The sequence below is a fragment of the Crocuta crocuta genome, unplaced genomic scaffold, assembly GCF_008692635.1.
Source record: "Crocuta crocuta isolate KB4526 unplaced genomic scaffold, BGI_CrCroc_1.0 scaffold193, whole genome shotgun sequence".
NCBI lineage: Eukaryota > Metazoa > Chordata > Mammalia > Carnivora > Hyaenidae > Crocuta > Crocuta crocuta.
The window spans coordinates 5095550-5109856 of record NW_027529624.1 but is presented as its reverse complement, the minus strand read 5'-3'; positions in this window follow the sequence as shown (position 1 = coordinate 5109856).

Genomic DNA, 14307 nt, shown 5'->3' with positions numbered 1-14307 from the left:
TTCCCTTTTGCCCCCCCCCCCCCCCCCCCGCCATTTCTGCCCTTCCTTCCAGCCCTTGCCTTACTTAGCGTGGCCAGAGCCTCGTGGGTTCTGCTAACACCTTCGGGGGAGGTCTTGAGTCCTCATGAGGTGTGGTTTCTGGGCTTCTGTGTCTGAGGAATCAGGGATAACACTGGGTGAACACAGCGGGCAGGGGGAGGGGGAGAGGGTCATATCCATGAGGCACCAGAAGGACTCTTCTCCCTTCTTACCTGGACCTCCTCGCTTTTCCCATTGGCTTCGTCTTCCTTCCAGTCTGCAACCCTGGCGGCCGGGGCCGCAACAGCCGGGGCCCCATACATAAGGGCCCTCCGGTCACTTCTTGGACACCATTTCTGATTTCCCTTCCACCGCCCTGATGGTTCTTCGGCGGTGTCCTTCCTGAGCTCGCCCCTACAGCCCGAGGGCCTGCCCCCCTTGCTCTACACACTCTCCCCAGGTGCCTGCCCCCCACTCTCTGGTGTCTGTCACGGACACCCGACGACGCGCAAGTCTCTCTGCAGCCCATGGGCCTCCCCTGAGCTCCAGACCCGTCCCCACCCTCATGTTCCACTGCCTTCAACCCCAGGCTATCAAACATTTTATCAGCTTTATTGAGGCATAATTTATATATGGCATGATTGACTATTTCAAACGGGCAATTTTAAGTTTGGACAACTGCATACAGTAATGATACAGAACATCTCTATCACCCCTCCCCCCCCAAATTTCCTCGTGATCCCTTCCCTCCCTCACCTCTGGGGTGCTGGCAACTGCTGATCTGCTTTCCGTCACCATGTTTTGCCTTTTAAAGAATTTATAGAACTGGAATCCTACAGAACGTAATCTTGTGTGCGGCTCATTTCCACTTACCATATTTTTAATTTTTCTTAAAGGTTTATTCATTTTTGAGAGACAGAGAGAGACAGAGCATGAGCGAGGCAAGAGCAGAAAGAGAGGGAGACACTGAATCCAAAGCAGGCTCCAGGCCCTGAGCTGTCAGCGCAGAACCCGACGCGGGGCTCGAACTCAGAGACCGCGACATCATGACCTGAGCCGAAGTCGGACGCTTCACCCACTGAGCCAGCCAGGCGCCCCTCACTTAGCATGTTTTCGAGCTTCTGATTCATGTTCTGATACAGGAGAAGTTCGTTGCTTTTTGTCACTGGGGAGTATTCTGTTGCGTGGGTGTGCCATAATTTGTGAACAAGGCATCCAAAATTCATCTGGAAGTCAGACGACTCGCCTGGGCTTGAGTTTAGACTCTGCCACATGTTAGCTGCACGGTCCCGAGCAGACTGTTACTTCTCTAGGCCTCATAAGCCTCAGCTGTGCCATGGGGACAGTCATACCCTCCTCGGGACGTTGCCGAGAGGAGTGAATGAGCCCACTTGGGAGAAGCGCCTGGCCCTGGGTCTCAGTCACTGGCTGTCACGTGGATGTGTCGGACCTTGTCAGCCAGGATGGAGTACAGGCTGCCCATCCCTCCAGCAACGCCGCGGGCAGGCCCTGCAGCTCCCTGGTTATTTGCGGCTGCGAAGTTCGGTTCTGTGTCCCACTTAGCGCTCTCCTCTCTCCAGGGACCTGCACTGGGAGCGGCTTGGGGAAGGTTGAGAGCAGAGGAGCCCTGACTGTAGGCTCCTCAGCGGGCCCCCTGGAGGCGTGCGCACTGTCCTGCCCTCTGGCCCCGCACCCCCGTTGCGGGCAGTGGGGCTCCCCGCTTCCTGCGCCTCCACATGTGCTCTCCAATTCTGCTTTTCCCGCCTCGGTTGGATCTAGAGGGGAAGTCAGAAAGTCTGTGGCATGGGCACAGCCTCAGTTTCCTTCCTTTTAGGCAGGCGGGAGCAGAGGCTGGGGTGCCTGCCCTCACTGGCTCTATTAGAGTGCTCACTAGCTGCCTTTTGGGGCAGCCCCTGCGTCTCTTTGCCCCAGAGCTTACTTGCTTTTTCCTTCCTTCCTTCCTTCCTTCCTTCCTTCCTTCCTTCCTTCCTTCCTTCCTTCCTTCCTTCCCTTATTTCTTTCTCTCCCTCCCTTCCTCTCTCTCTCTCTCTTTCTTTTCTTGTTTATGTTGAGAGAGAGACAGAGCACATGAGCGGGGGGGTGGGGGGGGAGGAGAGAATCCCAAGCAGGCTCCACACTGTCAGTGCAGAACCTGATGTGGGGCTCAAACCCACAACCCTGAGATCATGACCTGAGCCGAAATCAAGGGCCAGGTCCTTAACCGACTGCCCCAGAGCTTTCTGTGGGCCTGTCGGCATGAATGGCAGCAAGAAGTGCAGAGCAGCAGCCCCCGACCGATGACTGATGAGTGTGGGGGTCCCCTTGCCCCTCCTGGGGGAGGCTCTGGGACTCCCATTCCTCCCCAGCTCCCAACATCATCTCGCTGCTCGTGGGGCCATGTGCCCAATGACCACACCCTTTCCACTGCCTCCTTCCTCTCCCTCTTCACTCCCGCCCTGGTGTTTCCTGGCGTCATCCCTCAAGTGAACCTCTCGTCCTTAAATCCTTGCCTCAATGGCTCCTTCTGGGGGAACCCAAACTGAGACAGAGCCCTAATCTTTGTAAGAGACTTCCCTGCAGTTGGCTGGGGTGAGGGGTGTCGCTGGAGAGGACCAGTTGCACCCCTAGCTCAGAGACCCCCCCCAATCTAAAGAGTTCCCTTTAATTCCTCCATCTCTTCTGCTCACAGGGGCTGAGGGCTCGGGGGAGGGATGTGACCAGGGAGCTGAGGTGCTTCTGACCTCTCTCCACACACCCTCCGTGGCTGTGTCACAGGGCTCTTTAGACATGAGAGTGTTTGGGGCTCATTGTCCTCTGGGGATGTATGCACAGCTTGGGGACAGTAGGAGACAAAACCCATTTATTAGCACAATACACAGAACTTAGGTACTAGTATGCTTGAACCAAATTCTGGGGACTAAGTGGCTTAAAGGACAGATATTTATCTCATTCTGCTCGGTGTTCTGGAGGCTGGGAGTCCAAGATCAAGGCGCTGGCTGGCTGGTTCCTGCTGAGACCCCTCTTCCTGGCCTGCAGACCGCCACCTTCTCTCTGTGTGCTCTCATGGTGGCCAGAGGGACTGATGTCCTTCCTTCTTGTAGGTCACCAACCCCATCATGGGGGCTCCCTCCTCATGACCTCATCTAAACCTAATTACCCCCCAAAGGCCCCATCTCCAAATGCCATTACATAGGGTTTCAACCTATGAATTTGGGGAGGGGACACAGTTCAGTCCATAGCAACTTTTTTTTTTATGTTTTATTTATTTCTAGGAGAGAGAGAGAGACAGCGTGAGCAGGGGAGGGTCAGAGAGAGAGGGAGTCACAGACTGAAACAGGCTCCAGGCTCCGAGCTGGCAGTCAGCACAGAGCCCGACGCGGGGCTCGAACCCACGAACCGCGAGATCATGACCTGAGCGAAAGTCGGACGCTTAACCGAGTAAACCACCCAGGCACCCGCATAGCAACTTATAAAAATGATGGTTATTGACCTTTGTTCACTAAAATCTGTTCCAACTCTTCTGTTCCTTATCTTGGGAAAGACACTCTTCATCCCTGATTCCCTCCTTCTCTCATTTCCAGACAGCAAGTCTTATCAGTTCTATCTTCTAGGTGTCCCCATGGTCTTCCCTGTCCCCCTCGCAGCCTCTCTAGGTCAGGCCCTCGTCATCCATATCGGCTGGGACTGAGGACCCGTCAACTCGGCTACAGTCACTTCAAAAGGCAACAAGTGTGGGGCGCAGTCCATTAGGCGTCAGACTCTTGACTTCTGCTCAGGTCCTGATTACACAGTTCTTGAGTTTGAGCCCTGCGTTGGACTCTGCACTGACAGTGCAGAGCCTGCTTGGGACTCTCTCTCTCCCTCTCTCTCTCTACCCCTCCCCTGCATGTGCTCTCTCTCTCTCTCTCAAAATAAATAAATAAGCTTAAAAAAAAAAAAAAGGCAATGAGTGTATTTATCATGTACAAGAAAAAGTGTGAGGCAAGCAGTCCAGAAGTGGGACAGAAGCCCAATGACGTCAGCAGGGACTCTGGCTCCACGGTCCTTAGACCTCATGGTCGCAAGACGGCTGCTGCCTCTCTGACCATCGTTTCCACCTTCGGGGCCATAGCTCCAAATTGAGAACCTTTGTCTTTTCATTGGGGGCTCCTGTCTGCATCTCATTGGCCAGAACTGTGTCACATGACTTCCCTTTGTTGCAAGGAAGCCTGGGTAGGGGAGCGGTTCACTTTCCAGCCTCAAAGTAGAGGATGGCAGGGGAATGCGGATGCAGATGGCTTTGGGTGGCCAGTCCCGGTGTCTACTAAGTCACCTCTTAAGGCAGCAGCCTCCTAAATCAGCTGTTTCCGCTCTCACCAGGGCATTCCTGCCGATGGCCTGCCCGTCTTAGCGGCATAAAAAACCGTTATATCTGGCAAATCAACAGCAATACAAATGGTAACAGTAATACTAATGGCAAATGTTTATTAGCTGTGAAACTTGTATGTTGAACATTCACGACTTGCGAGGTATAATCCTAAAAGCCACTGTGTTATTGTCTCCTCCTGGCCCTGGAGGGAAACTCAGGTGGTCCCGCTCTGCTGATCAGCTGAGGGGAGAGAGACTTCTATGGTCACTTTATATTTTTTATTTATTTATTTATTTTTAAATGTTTTATTTAGTTCTAGGGGAGAGAGAGAGAGAGACAGCGTGAGCAGGGGAGGGTCAGAGAGAGAGGGACTCACAGACTGAAACAGGTTCCAGGCTCTGAGCTGGCAGTCAGCACAGAGCCCGACGCGGGGCTCGAACCCACGAGCCCATGAACCGCGAGCCCATGAACCGCGAGATCATGACCTAAGCGAAAGTCGGACGCTTAACCGACTAAGCCACCCAGGCGCCCCCTATGGTCACTTTAAGCTGTAAAACAGAACCTTGGTTCAGACATCGGAATATACAGTCCGATCTATTAGTCGATAACTTCAGTGTGTTTCCAAGATAATTCACCTCCCTCCCCATCTCGCTGGGGCCAATTGCAGATGGGGCGCTGGATTTGGGAACAGAGATGGTCCGCTCTTGTCCACTGAGAGCTGCTATTTCTGACCCCTCTGGGGCTTGGAGCACTGGGTAGGGTGATGGGGGGGGGGCGGGGGAAGAGGAAGAAGGGCCAGGAAAGTTCTTATTTGATGGGTGATGGCATCCTATGGCTTCCTGGACCTGCGACTGGCAGGTCAGAGTTGACTCTCTCCGGGCACTGGAGGAACCTTCCGGAGACCCTCCCGCTCTCCTCAGCTCCCATCCTGTTTCCCTGGATGCTGTTGTTCCCATCAGCTCCTGGACTTCCCACAACCCGCTCCCAGAGACCGTCTCCGTGGGTAGAAGCCTCCTGACTGCAAACCCTGTGTCCGTCCCCTGTGTCCAAATGCTTTGTTAAGTCGCTGCTCCCAGGAAAAACCTGTAAGTGAATTGGACGAGGAGGACAGGAGGGGCAAGAAGCCAGGCAAAACTCTCGACTTTAGGTGAGACCCCAGCATCAGCCTGACTTCGTGGGATGCCCTGGAGCGTGTGTTAGACCTCAGAGCCTGCCCCTACTCCCAGTGAGGTCGCTGGACTTTCCAGTCTCAGCCAGATAGTCGCTGGCTAAGAGGTGCCTCCAGGGGGCTGCAAAGCCCCCAAGCCTCTCCAGTAGCCCAAGGGCAGGCTTCCAGAGTTTGCAGGAGCAGCCTTTAGAAGCAAAGCACCAGACCACACGGAGATACCACCTCACGCCAGTCAGAGTGGCCAAAATGAGCAAATCAGAGAACTCTAGATGCTGGCGANGGGGGGAGGGGAGGGGAGATGGGCATGGAGGAGGGCACGTGTGGGGATGAGCACTGGGTGTTGTATGGAAACCAACTTGACAAACTATTTGTAATAAATAAATAAATAAATAAATAAATAAAATAAACCCTTATAGAGATTTAAAAAAAAAAAAAGAAAAGAAAAAAGCAAAGCACCAGAGAAGCTGGGAGGTGGGCACTGGGCAGGGAAGAGCCCCCGAGGGAATATGGGTGGGGCCACAATAGTGCCCCCAAACCGTCCTTCCTGCCTGGTTTTATTTTATTTCCCAAGCTGGTTGTTCTTGCGATCAGCCCTCTTGTTTATCTTTGTGGCTTTAATCTTCCTCGAGTTTCCCCTCTAAAGCTCCCTTTGGAAATGCGGCCCCAGTTGCCCGGGGAGGGAGGGCAGGCGGCGAGGAGGGTCTGTGCCTGAGGCCACTCCGTGGCCCCGCCACCCTCCCCCCATCCATCACAGCTCGTCATCGTTCACAGAGACTTGGACACACTCTTTGTGTATTTCCATAATGTTGTCAGCTGCCCATAGAGCATCGGGAATATATTTCCCCATTTTAGAGTGCTGGTAACTCAATTTATAGCAATTTATTCCACAAAAGCAGACAGTAACTCAACTGGCAAGAGGGGGAAAAAATCCTACCAGCCCACCACTGTCTCTCTGTGCTGGAAATCAAAATGGTAATGCATGGAATAGATTTCTGCAAGTAATAGGCTTGGTCGGCAGACGTGTGAGCTGAGTTAAATGCCTTTTAAGTAAATCTCAGCGTGAGTTATCTGTTCACTCAGGTAACTCCTGTCTCCTGCATGCAGAGACAGGAGGCTGAGTGGACAGACGGCACACGCCGTACCTTTCATGATCCCGCACTGAGATGCCTTGTGAATAACCACAGTCCAGGGGACTGCAGACTTTCTGATCACTGACAGGTGGCTGCCAGTGTGAAGTTGAGGCACTCATTCATTCATTCGTTCATTCTCCAAACCTTTGCGAGACCCAAGGTGCACCGGGCAGTGTGCCAGGGTGCACATGCAGAGATGCAGAGACGGATCAGACCAGGCCGCAGCCCCGAAGAGCTCCCAGTCTGCTGGGGAGACAGGGACAGACAGGTCAGGCGATCAAGTGGTATGAGGGGCAAGGGAGATGGCTCCAGGGTCAGACTGCCAAGATTTGAACCTGGGCCGTGCCACTTACGTGGGCAAGGTGCCCAACCTCAGTTTCCTCATCAGTAAGATGGGGATAGAAATTGTGCCTCCCAAGAGTGGATGGGAGGATTAAGTGACAAATGCATAGCACAGTGCCGGATTGTCGTAAGTGCTCAGTAAATGGGTTGGTGCTGCCATGGTTACTGACGTTTGCACTGGACCCAACATAGGGAGGGTCCGGAAGGTTTGGATGGACAAAGTGATGTGTCTCCAGAGGTTTGATATTGCTGGTGCACCTGAGCCAGGGAAGGGGCCGAGTGAGGGGACGGCACTGGGGTTTGTATTAGTCTGCTCGGGCTTCCAGAACAAGGTAGCACAGGCTGCTGGCTTCAACAGCAGACATTTATTTTCTTGCAGTTCTGGAAGCTAGAAGCACATGATCGTGGTTCCAGCTGATTCAGTTTCTGGTGAGAACCAGAATCTTCCTGGCTTGTAGATGGCCACTTCCTCTCCTGTGTCCTTGTTTGGCCTTTTTGTTGTGTGGGTGCAGAGAGAGAGACAGACAGAGAGAGATCTCTTGCATCTCTTCCTTTTATAAGGACACAGTCCTTCTGGAGGAGGGCCCCACCCTTATGACTTCATTTAACCTTAATTACCTCCCCACAGGCCCCATCTCCACATTGAGGGGGTTAAGGCTTCAACATATGAATTTTGGACACAAAAATTCAGTCCGTAACAGAATTGTTGGAATGCAATATACATCTCTTGCTTCCCTACCTACTAGCTGTGTGACCTTGGGATCGATAATATTTGGTCAATACTATTTACCAAACTCTGGGGACTTTCATATGGATTAATTCAGGTAATACTTCATGTTAGAGAGACAGGAAGTGTTGAAGGCTATGGTTATTTAGCGCAATAATGGAGCAGGATATGGCTCGTGACAGCAGGGAGAGGAAAAGAGAAGGCAAGGGTGTTTGGGGGTCCGCCAGTGGAGAGGTCGCCCAACCTAGTGGCTCACTGACCCACAGAGAAGCCAGCGTCCGGGTGTGTACAGCAGTTCTAACTCTGGTTGCACATCTGTTCGGGACTTCCACCCCTCCTGCTTTGGACAACCCACATTGCAAGAGCGATTGGCCCTTTGGGATTACAGGATCGATCAATCAAACCTGCACAACAGACCTTCTCACTGGTCCTTCCCTGTCAGTGCACCTTGCTTCCTTCCTCAGCAGTGGCAAGAATGAAGCACAAAAAGGAAAGCTGGACAAGTTAACAGGACTGGACAACAAGCTGATTGCAGATCAGCGAACCTCAGGAATGACTTTCAGCAGCTCAGGTGTGCAATAACGCAAGTTAATTCTATGAAATAATCATCTTAAAAATATTTTTTAAAGTTTATTTATTGGGAGAGAGAGAGAAAGAGAGAGAGAGAGTAAGCAGGGGAGGGGCAGAGATGGAGAGAGAGAATCCCAAGCAGGCTCTGTGCCGACCTGAGTTGAAACCAAGAGTGGGCACCCAACTGACTGAGACACCCAGGCATCCCTGTAATACTCATCTTGCTAAGACTAGTGTGTCTTGAAGATACCATTGCCAATAGGCTAATGTTAGAGTCTCCTACAAGGTTAAAAAAAAATCATAACGTGTATAAATCGTAGGCCACCTTGTGTTTAGTCCAACACAAATCTCGTGCAAAGAATTATCAGCCCAGAATCCAAAAGTAACTGAAAAGGTGATTAATTGTTTATTACAATCCTCTTGTGAAAATGACAAAGGGAATGGACATTAAAAGGTACAGAAGACTTTTTGAAACTCCTTTACCCTTAATTTTGTACTCCTCATGGCGCTCACATACGTAGTGGCCACCTTCCCCATCCCCCCTGCCATAATGTTCCCTCTCATTTTTGTTCCCCTCCCATCCGCTTCAATTACTCATTTCTTCAAATTTGTGTTGAGACTCTCTTATGTGCCAAGCTCTCTGAATACAACAGCCATGAATACATGGATACAATACACCCATGGATCTTGCTTCCTCAGGTTTACATTCCTTTCCTCATCAGCTTTGTTGAGATATGATTAAGTTTACATTCTTTGATAATGGACATCTTGTACCACCTGTACCCTCCCTAGGAGATTTCTAGAAGCTACGTGTCCTACACGAAATCGATAACTTGGAAAGGATCATCAGGACAAGAAAAAAGATCCTATATTTGTAAGGAACTTTAGAGGTCATCTGGTCCAATGTCTAGGGGTCTTGGTTGAGGAGACCCCCCTCCCCATAGTACCTTTGGAATCACCTGGCTCTACCTTGGCTTATCCAGCATATTGTCTCAAAGAATACTTATCTTTCTATGTTGTTCACTGTAGTGACCCAACATCTGTAACAGTAGGTGCTTGATATTTATTTAATAATCATTGGCTTTTCAATTAATAGGGAACTCCTGATTCTATGGGGCAGCCTNGGTTGTGTTGGGAGAGAGAGAGGGAGAGAGAGAGAGAGAGAGAGAAAGGAGGGAGAAGGAGGGAGAGGGAGAGAGAGGAGCAGGGCTCACTCAAAGCAGGGCTCTTACTCACCTGAAGCAGGACACAAGCTCACCCGAAGCAGGACTCGAACTCACAAACCATGAGATCATGACCTTAGCCCAAGTTGGATGCTTAACAGACTGAGCCACTCAGGCATCCTCGGGAACTCTAACTTTTAAAGAAAACCTTTGATATTGAGCCCAAATCCACCTTCTTATCCCATGGTTTTGTTCTGAGTCCTGCCTGCACAGAATAGCAGCTGTCAACAAAGCTGCCTTAAAGCCAGTTCTAAGACAATTTCTGCAGCATCTCTTTACGAACTGTTTCTTGGTGTTTACTGCTGAGTCACACAAGGGAATTGTGCCTGGTGCTTTGTCTTACCATCAGTGCACTAGAGTCTTTTCTGTATTGGGATTTGCAGTAGCTCCCATATTTAGCCCAGAGGAGACTCAGGTGTCTGGGGAGTGCTTGTCTGGATTGTGGAAATCATTGAGCAAGCTGAACCTTTTACAGGACTCATCGCTATCTGATCAACACATTGAAATTGGGTGTCTAGATATTGTTGCTATGTGCTAGATATTTTCACTTATTTATCTGTTCATTCAACCATTCATTTATTTCTACAACGAACATTTATTTAGCACTTACCATGTGCCAGGCCCTGTGTTAATCACCGTGGATACTGGGAAGAATGAGAAACTTCCTTCTCAAGAAGTTCAGCCTGGTAGGGGAATCAGACCTGAAGATAAATACTTGCAATATATTGTGATACGTGCTGTAATAATCATCTGCATAAGGCACAAAGGGAGCTCCAGAGAGGGAGGGTCCATTCTTAGCAGATGGGTTCAGGGAACTCTTATTTGAGGAACTTACACTTGAGTTGAATTTTGGAGGTAGACCAGATAGATGGGACTGAGGAAGGTATTGGAAGAAATCTCTGGGTAAAGGTGCAGACAGTGCGAACATTTGGAGTGGGCACAAAGAAACACCATCTGTTTGGGGACCTAGGCATGGTTTTGGATGGCAGACCTAGGGCACATGCTTAGGAGAGGGGCACAAGGGAGAAGGAGGCAGGGGCAGACCTTCGAGGACAACTCCATCATCATCTCAGAGCCACTCGTGTCTGAACACACTTTTGCTCAATCCTGTATGTCTCATGTAGAGTTCTTGGCTTTAAGGAAGTCAGGAAAGGGTTGCCAGATTTTTTTTTAAAAATTGTTAAAAAATTTTGAACAGAATTGAAAGTTGAATGAATTCTCATATCTTCATCACTTAGATTCAACAATTACCATGTTTTTGCACATTTGCTCTATTCTTTTTTTTTTTGTTTGTTTCTCCTGGCTGAAATATTTGAAAGCAAACTTCACACATCATGGCATTTCATCCCAACATATTTCATCCTGACATACTGTATTATGTATTTCTAAAACATGGTCTTTTTCTTATCTAATCACAAGGCCATTAGCACACTTAACAAAATCAGCACTGTTTTCATCATATCGTATAATATATAGTTTATATTAAAATTTTTCCAAGCGCCTCAATAGTATTTTTTAGGAGGTAGGTTGTTTTACTCAGGATCCGGGCAAGGTGGGTGGGCGGGTTTTAATCAGAAGGACTTCTTGATAGGGGTTATCAATAAGGGTGTTATGGTGGGCAGGCTGCAGGGCAGCTCTAATAACCCACACCTCCTGGCACACATGCCCGTGTGTAATTCCTTCCATGTGAGTGGGTGGGACCTGTAATTGTGTCTAACCAATGGAGTATGCTAAGGGTGAAGGGATGTCTGTCCCCTGTGTGAGTACATCATGGAAGATTCTGACTTCCATTGTGCTGAAGGACTCCCCTTACTGGCTTTGATGCTGTGCTCTGAGCTGTCCTGTGGAGTAGTCATGTTGGCAGGAAGCTGAGGGTAGCTTCCAGCTAACAGCCAGCAAGGACCCAAAATGTGTCACAAACTAGAGTCCCTTCGGACAAGACCCCAGGCTGACCAGAAACCTTGACTGCAGCCTCTTGAGAGATCCTGAAGCATTAGACCCAGATATGCTTGGGTTTCTGACCTCCAGAAAATGAGATGATAAATGTGTGTTGTTTTAAATGGTTAAGTTTGTGGTGATTTTATGCAGCAATAGATAACTAAGACAGATGCATTTGGCTGCTAATAATAGAAAGCCAAACTACCACTGGCCTAACGTATAAGATTAATTGTTTGCATAACAGGAAATTAGGTAGTTATAGGGCTGTTTCAACAACTCAGTGATGTAGTCATGGACCCAGATCTTTCAGCCTTACTGCTCTGTCATTCCCAGTGTGGTGGGTGATGTCTTCTATCATGACTGAAGTATGGTTGCACCAGCTTTGAGCGTCATGTCCTCGCTCCAGTGACCAGGCAGAAAGGGAGAAGGTGTTCCTCTCTTATTAGGGAGACATAGCTTTCCCAGAAGCACATGGTAGACCTTTCTCAGCATCTAAGTTTTCAGAACCAGGCTGGATGCCCACACCTGGACCTAGTACCTGGCAAAGGGAAGTAAGATGGCACGACTAGTTTGGACCAATCAATTATGGTTCATCTCTCGAGCTGGGTACTTTGTCACCTGAAGAACACTGATGTTTTACTCATAAGGGGGAAGGGAGGAAGGGTACCTAGACAGGCCAGAGCCACAGGGGTACATATGACCTTTTCCACACATTGAACCTGTGCATCAGGCCTCTTCCCTCAGCCTGCTGGGAACTAGATGGAACTTTCTCTCCCTCTGGCTGACAGCAACAGCCACCACTGAGCTCCTTTCTCCTGTATCATAATGGATCTGATGCTAATGGAAACACAATAATCAAGGCTGGGACCCTTTGGAACATGTGTTTGGTTGTTTTCATAACTCAAATGAAGAAAAGTCCCCATGTGTTGTTAAGGGCTGAGCAATCTACCGAGTCAGTACCTGTCAATCTCTGTTCCATCATTATCTGTACTGTTGAATTGGGAAAATAGATTCTGTGACCTTCCACTGCCTCATCTATGAACCAGGTATAATCGTATCTACCTCACTGAGTTGAAGGATTAAGTAAGAGGACACACGCTAAGCATCTAGTGCAGTGGCTGTGCTACAGTAAGTACAACCTACATCAGTTGCGTCATCTGTCAGTCAGGTGTCTGCTGAAACAATGCCGGGTAACAAACAGTTCCAGACTCACTGGCTGCCGAAACAATGCCGGGTAACAAACAAACAGTTCCAGACTCACTGGCATGCAGCACCAAGCATGTGGTCCTGTGTGTCAGCTGTGGTTCTGTTAGGCTTGGCCAGCTTGGCCCCGGGTTGAGGTCTGCTTCACCTAACAATACTCTGGAAGGAGCATCTACCGAGGGCACGCTTTTCTCAGGCAGTGATGGAGCACAAGAAGCCAAGTCAGACTGTGCAAGCACATTTGGTCTCTGCCCACTTCACCTCTCCTCATGTTCCTCTGGCTAAGACAAGTCACGTGATCAAATCCCACAGCAATGGAGAAAAATCTACTCTAATGGGAGGCACTGGAGAACCACATGGCAAAGGGCATGCATTTCTATCACAGAGAGGGAGTGAAGAATTGAGAATAATCCAGTCCACCTCAGTAGAATGATACCATTATGCCTGGAGTACAAAAAATAAATGCTTCTTTTTGAGATTCTGAGCTTTGGAGTTAATTATGTAGTGTTATTGCTGCAGAAAACACAGCCAATATGTGTCCTTTCCTCCTTCCTATAGTATCAAGAAAACTGTGCACCCCTTATTTTCTTTGCTCGAAGCTCCACCCAAGAGGTGCTGCACCTTGGGTCCAGCTGAGGGACCCTGGTTCATCGCAGCCCTTCACCAACATGCTTTTCCTGGTGGCGTTTCCCTACAGTAGCCAGTTAGTTGTATGTAACAGAAACCAAATTAAAACCACTTTAAGCACAGAGAGGATGTCTTGGGTCAAATGATCATGAGAAAGGACACGGTTGTGCGTCAGGGACAATGGGGATGGGGAATCTTGAATGCTGCAAGCACTCTCTCCCCATCCCATCTTTATCTGGATGTTGGCTTCATTCTTTCAGGCTGGCTTTGTCCCCATCCTGGGAAATGTGCTGACACTCCTTTCCCTACAAAGCTCAGCTTCCCCACAAGAGAGGGACTGGGGCTCATTTTGTCTGCCCTGACATCCCAGGGAACAGACTGGCCCAGGGTGAGTCAGAAGCCCGGCTCTAGGCCAACCCCTTGAGGCCCGGGTGGTGGGATCCTGAGTGGCCCAAATTGAATTAGGGCTTCTTCCTGAGTGGGTCAGCTGCGGCCAGACGCACAGAGGCTGAGGAAGGTGGCAGCTCGCATAGTTGGTAGAGTTGAAACACCTTCCTGAAGGCAGTTATGACTCCANTCATGACCTGAGCTAAAGTCAGACGCTTAACCGACTGAGCCACCCAGGGGCCCCAAGGGGAATGTGGTTCTTGAGTGAAAATAATATATGTCCATTCAATGCTTCTTGAAGCCCCCAAGCTCCACAGTATGTTGAGAAGTAGTGGGACTATTTATTTATGAGAGTGGTTTTTTTTTTAATGTTTATTTATTTTTGAGAGCAAGAGAGACAGAGTGTGAGCAGGGGAGGGGCCGGGAGAGAGGGAGACACAGAATCCAAAGCAGGTTCCAAGCCCTTAGCACAGAGCCCGATGCGGGGCTTGAGCTCACAAACCGCGAGATCATGACCTGAGCCCAAGTTGGATGCTTAGCCCACTGAGCCACCCAGACACCCCCATTATGAGAGTAGTTTTAAGGGAAGGCACAGGGATTTCCCACGTAGCCCCTGCCCCCCACAT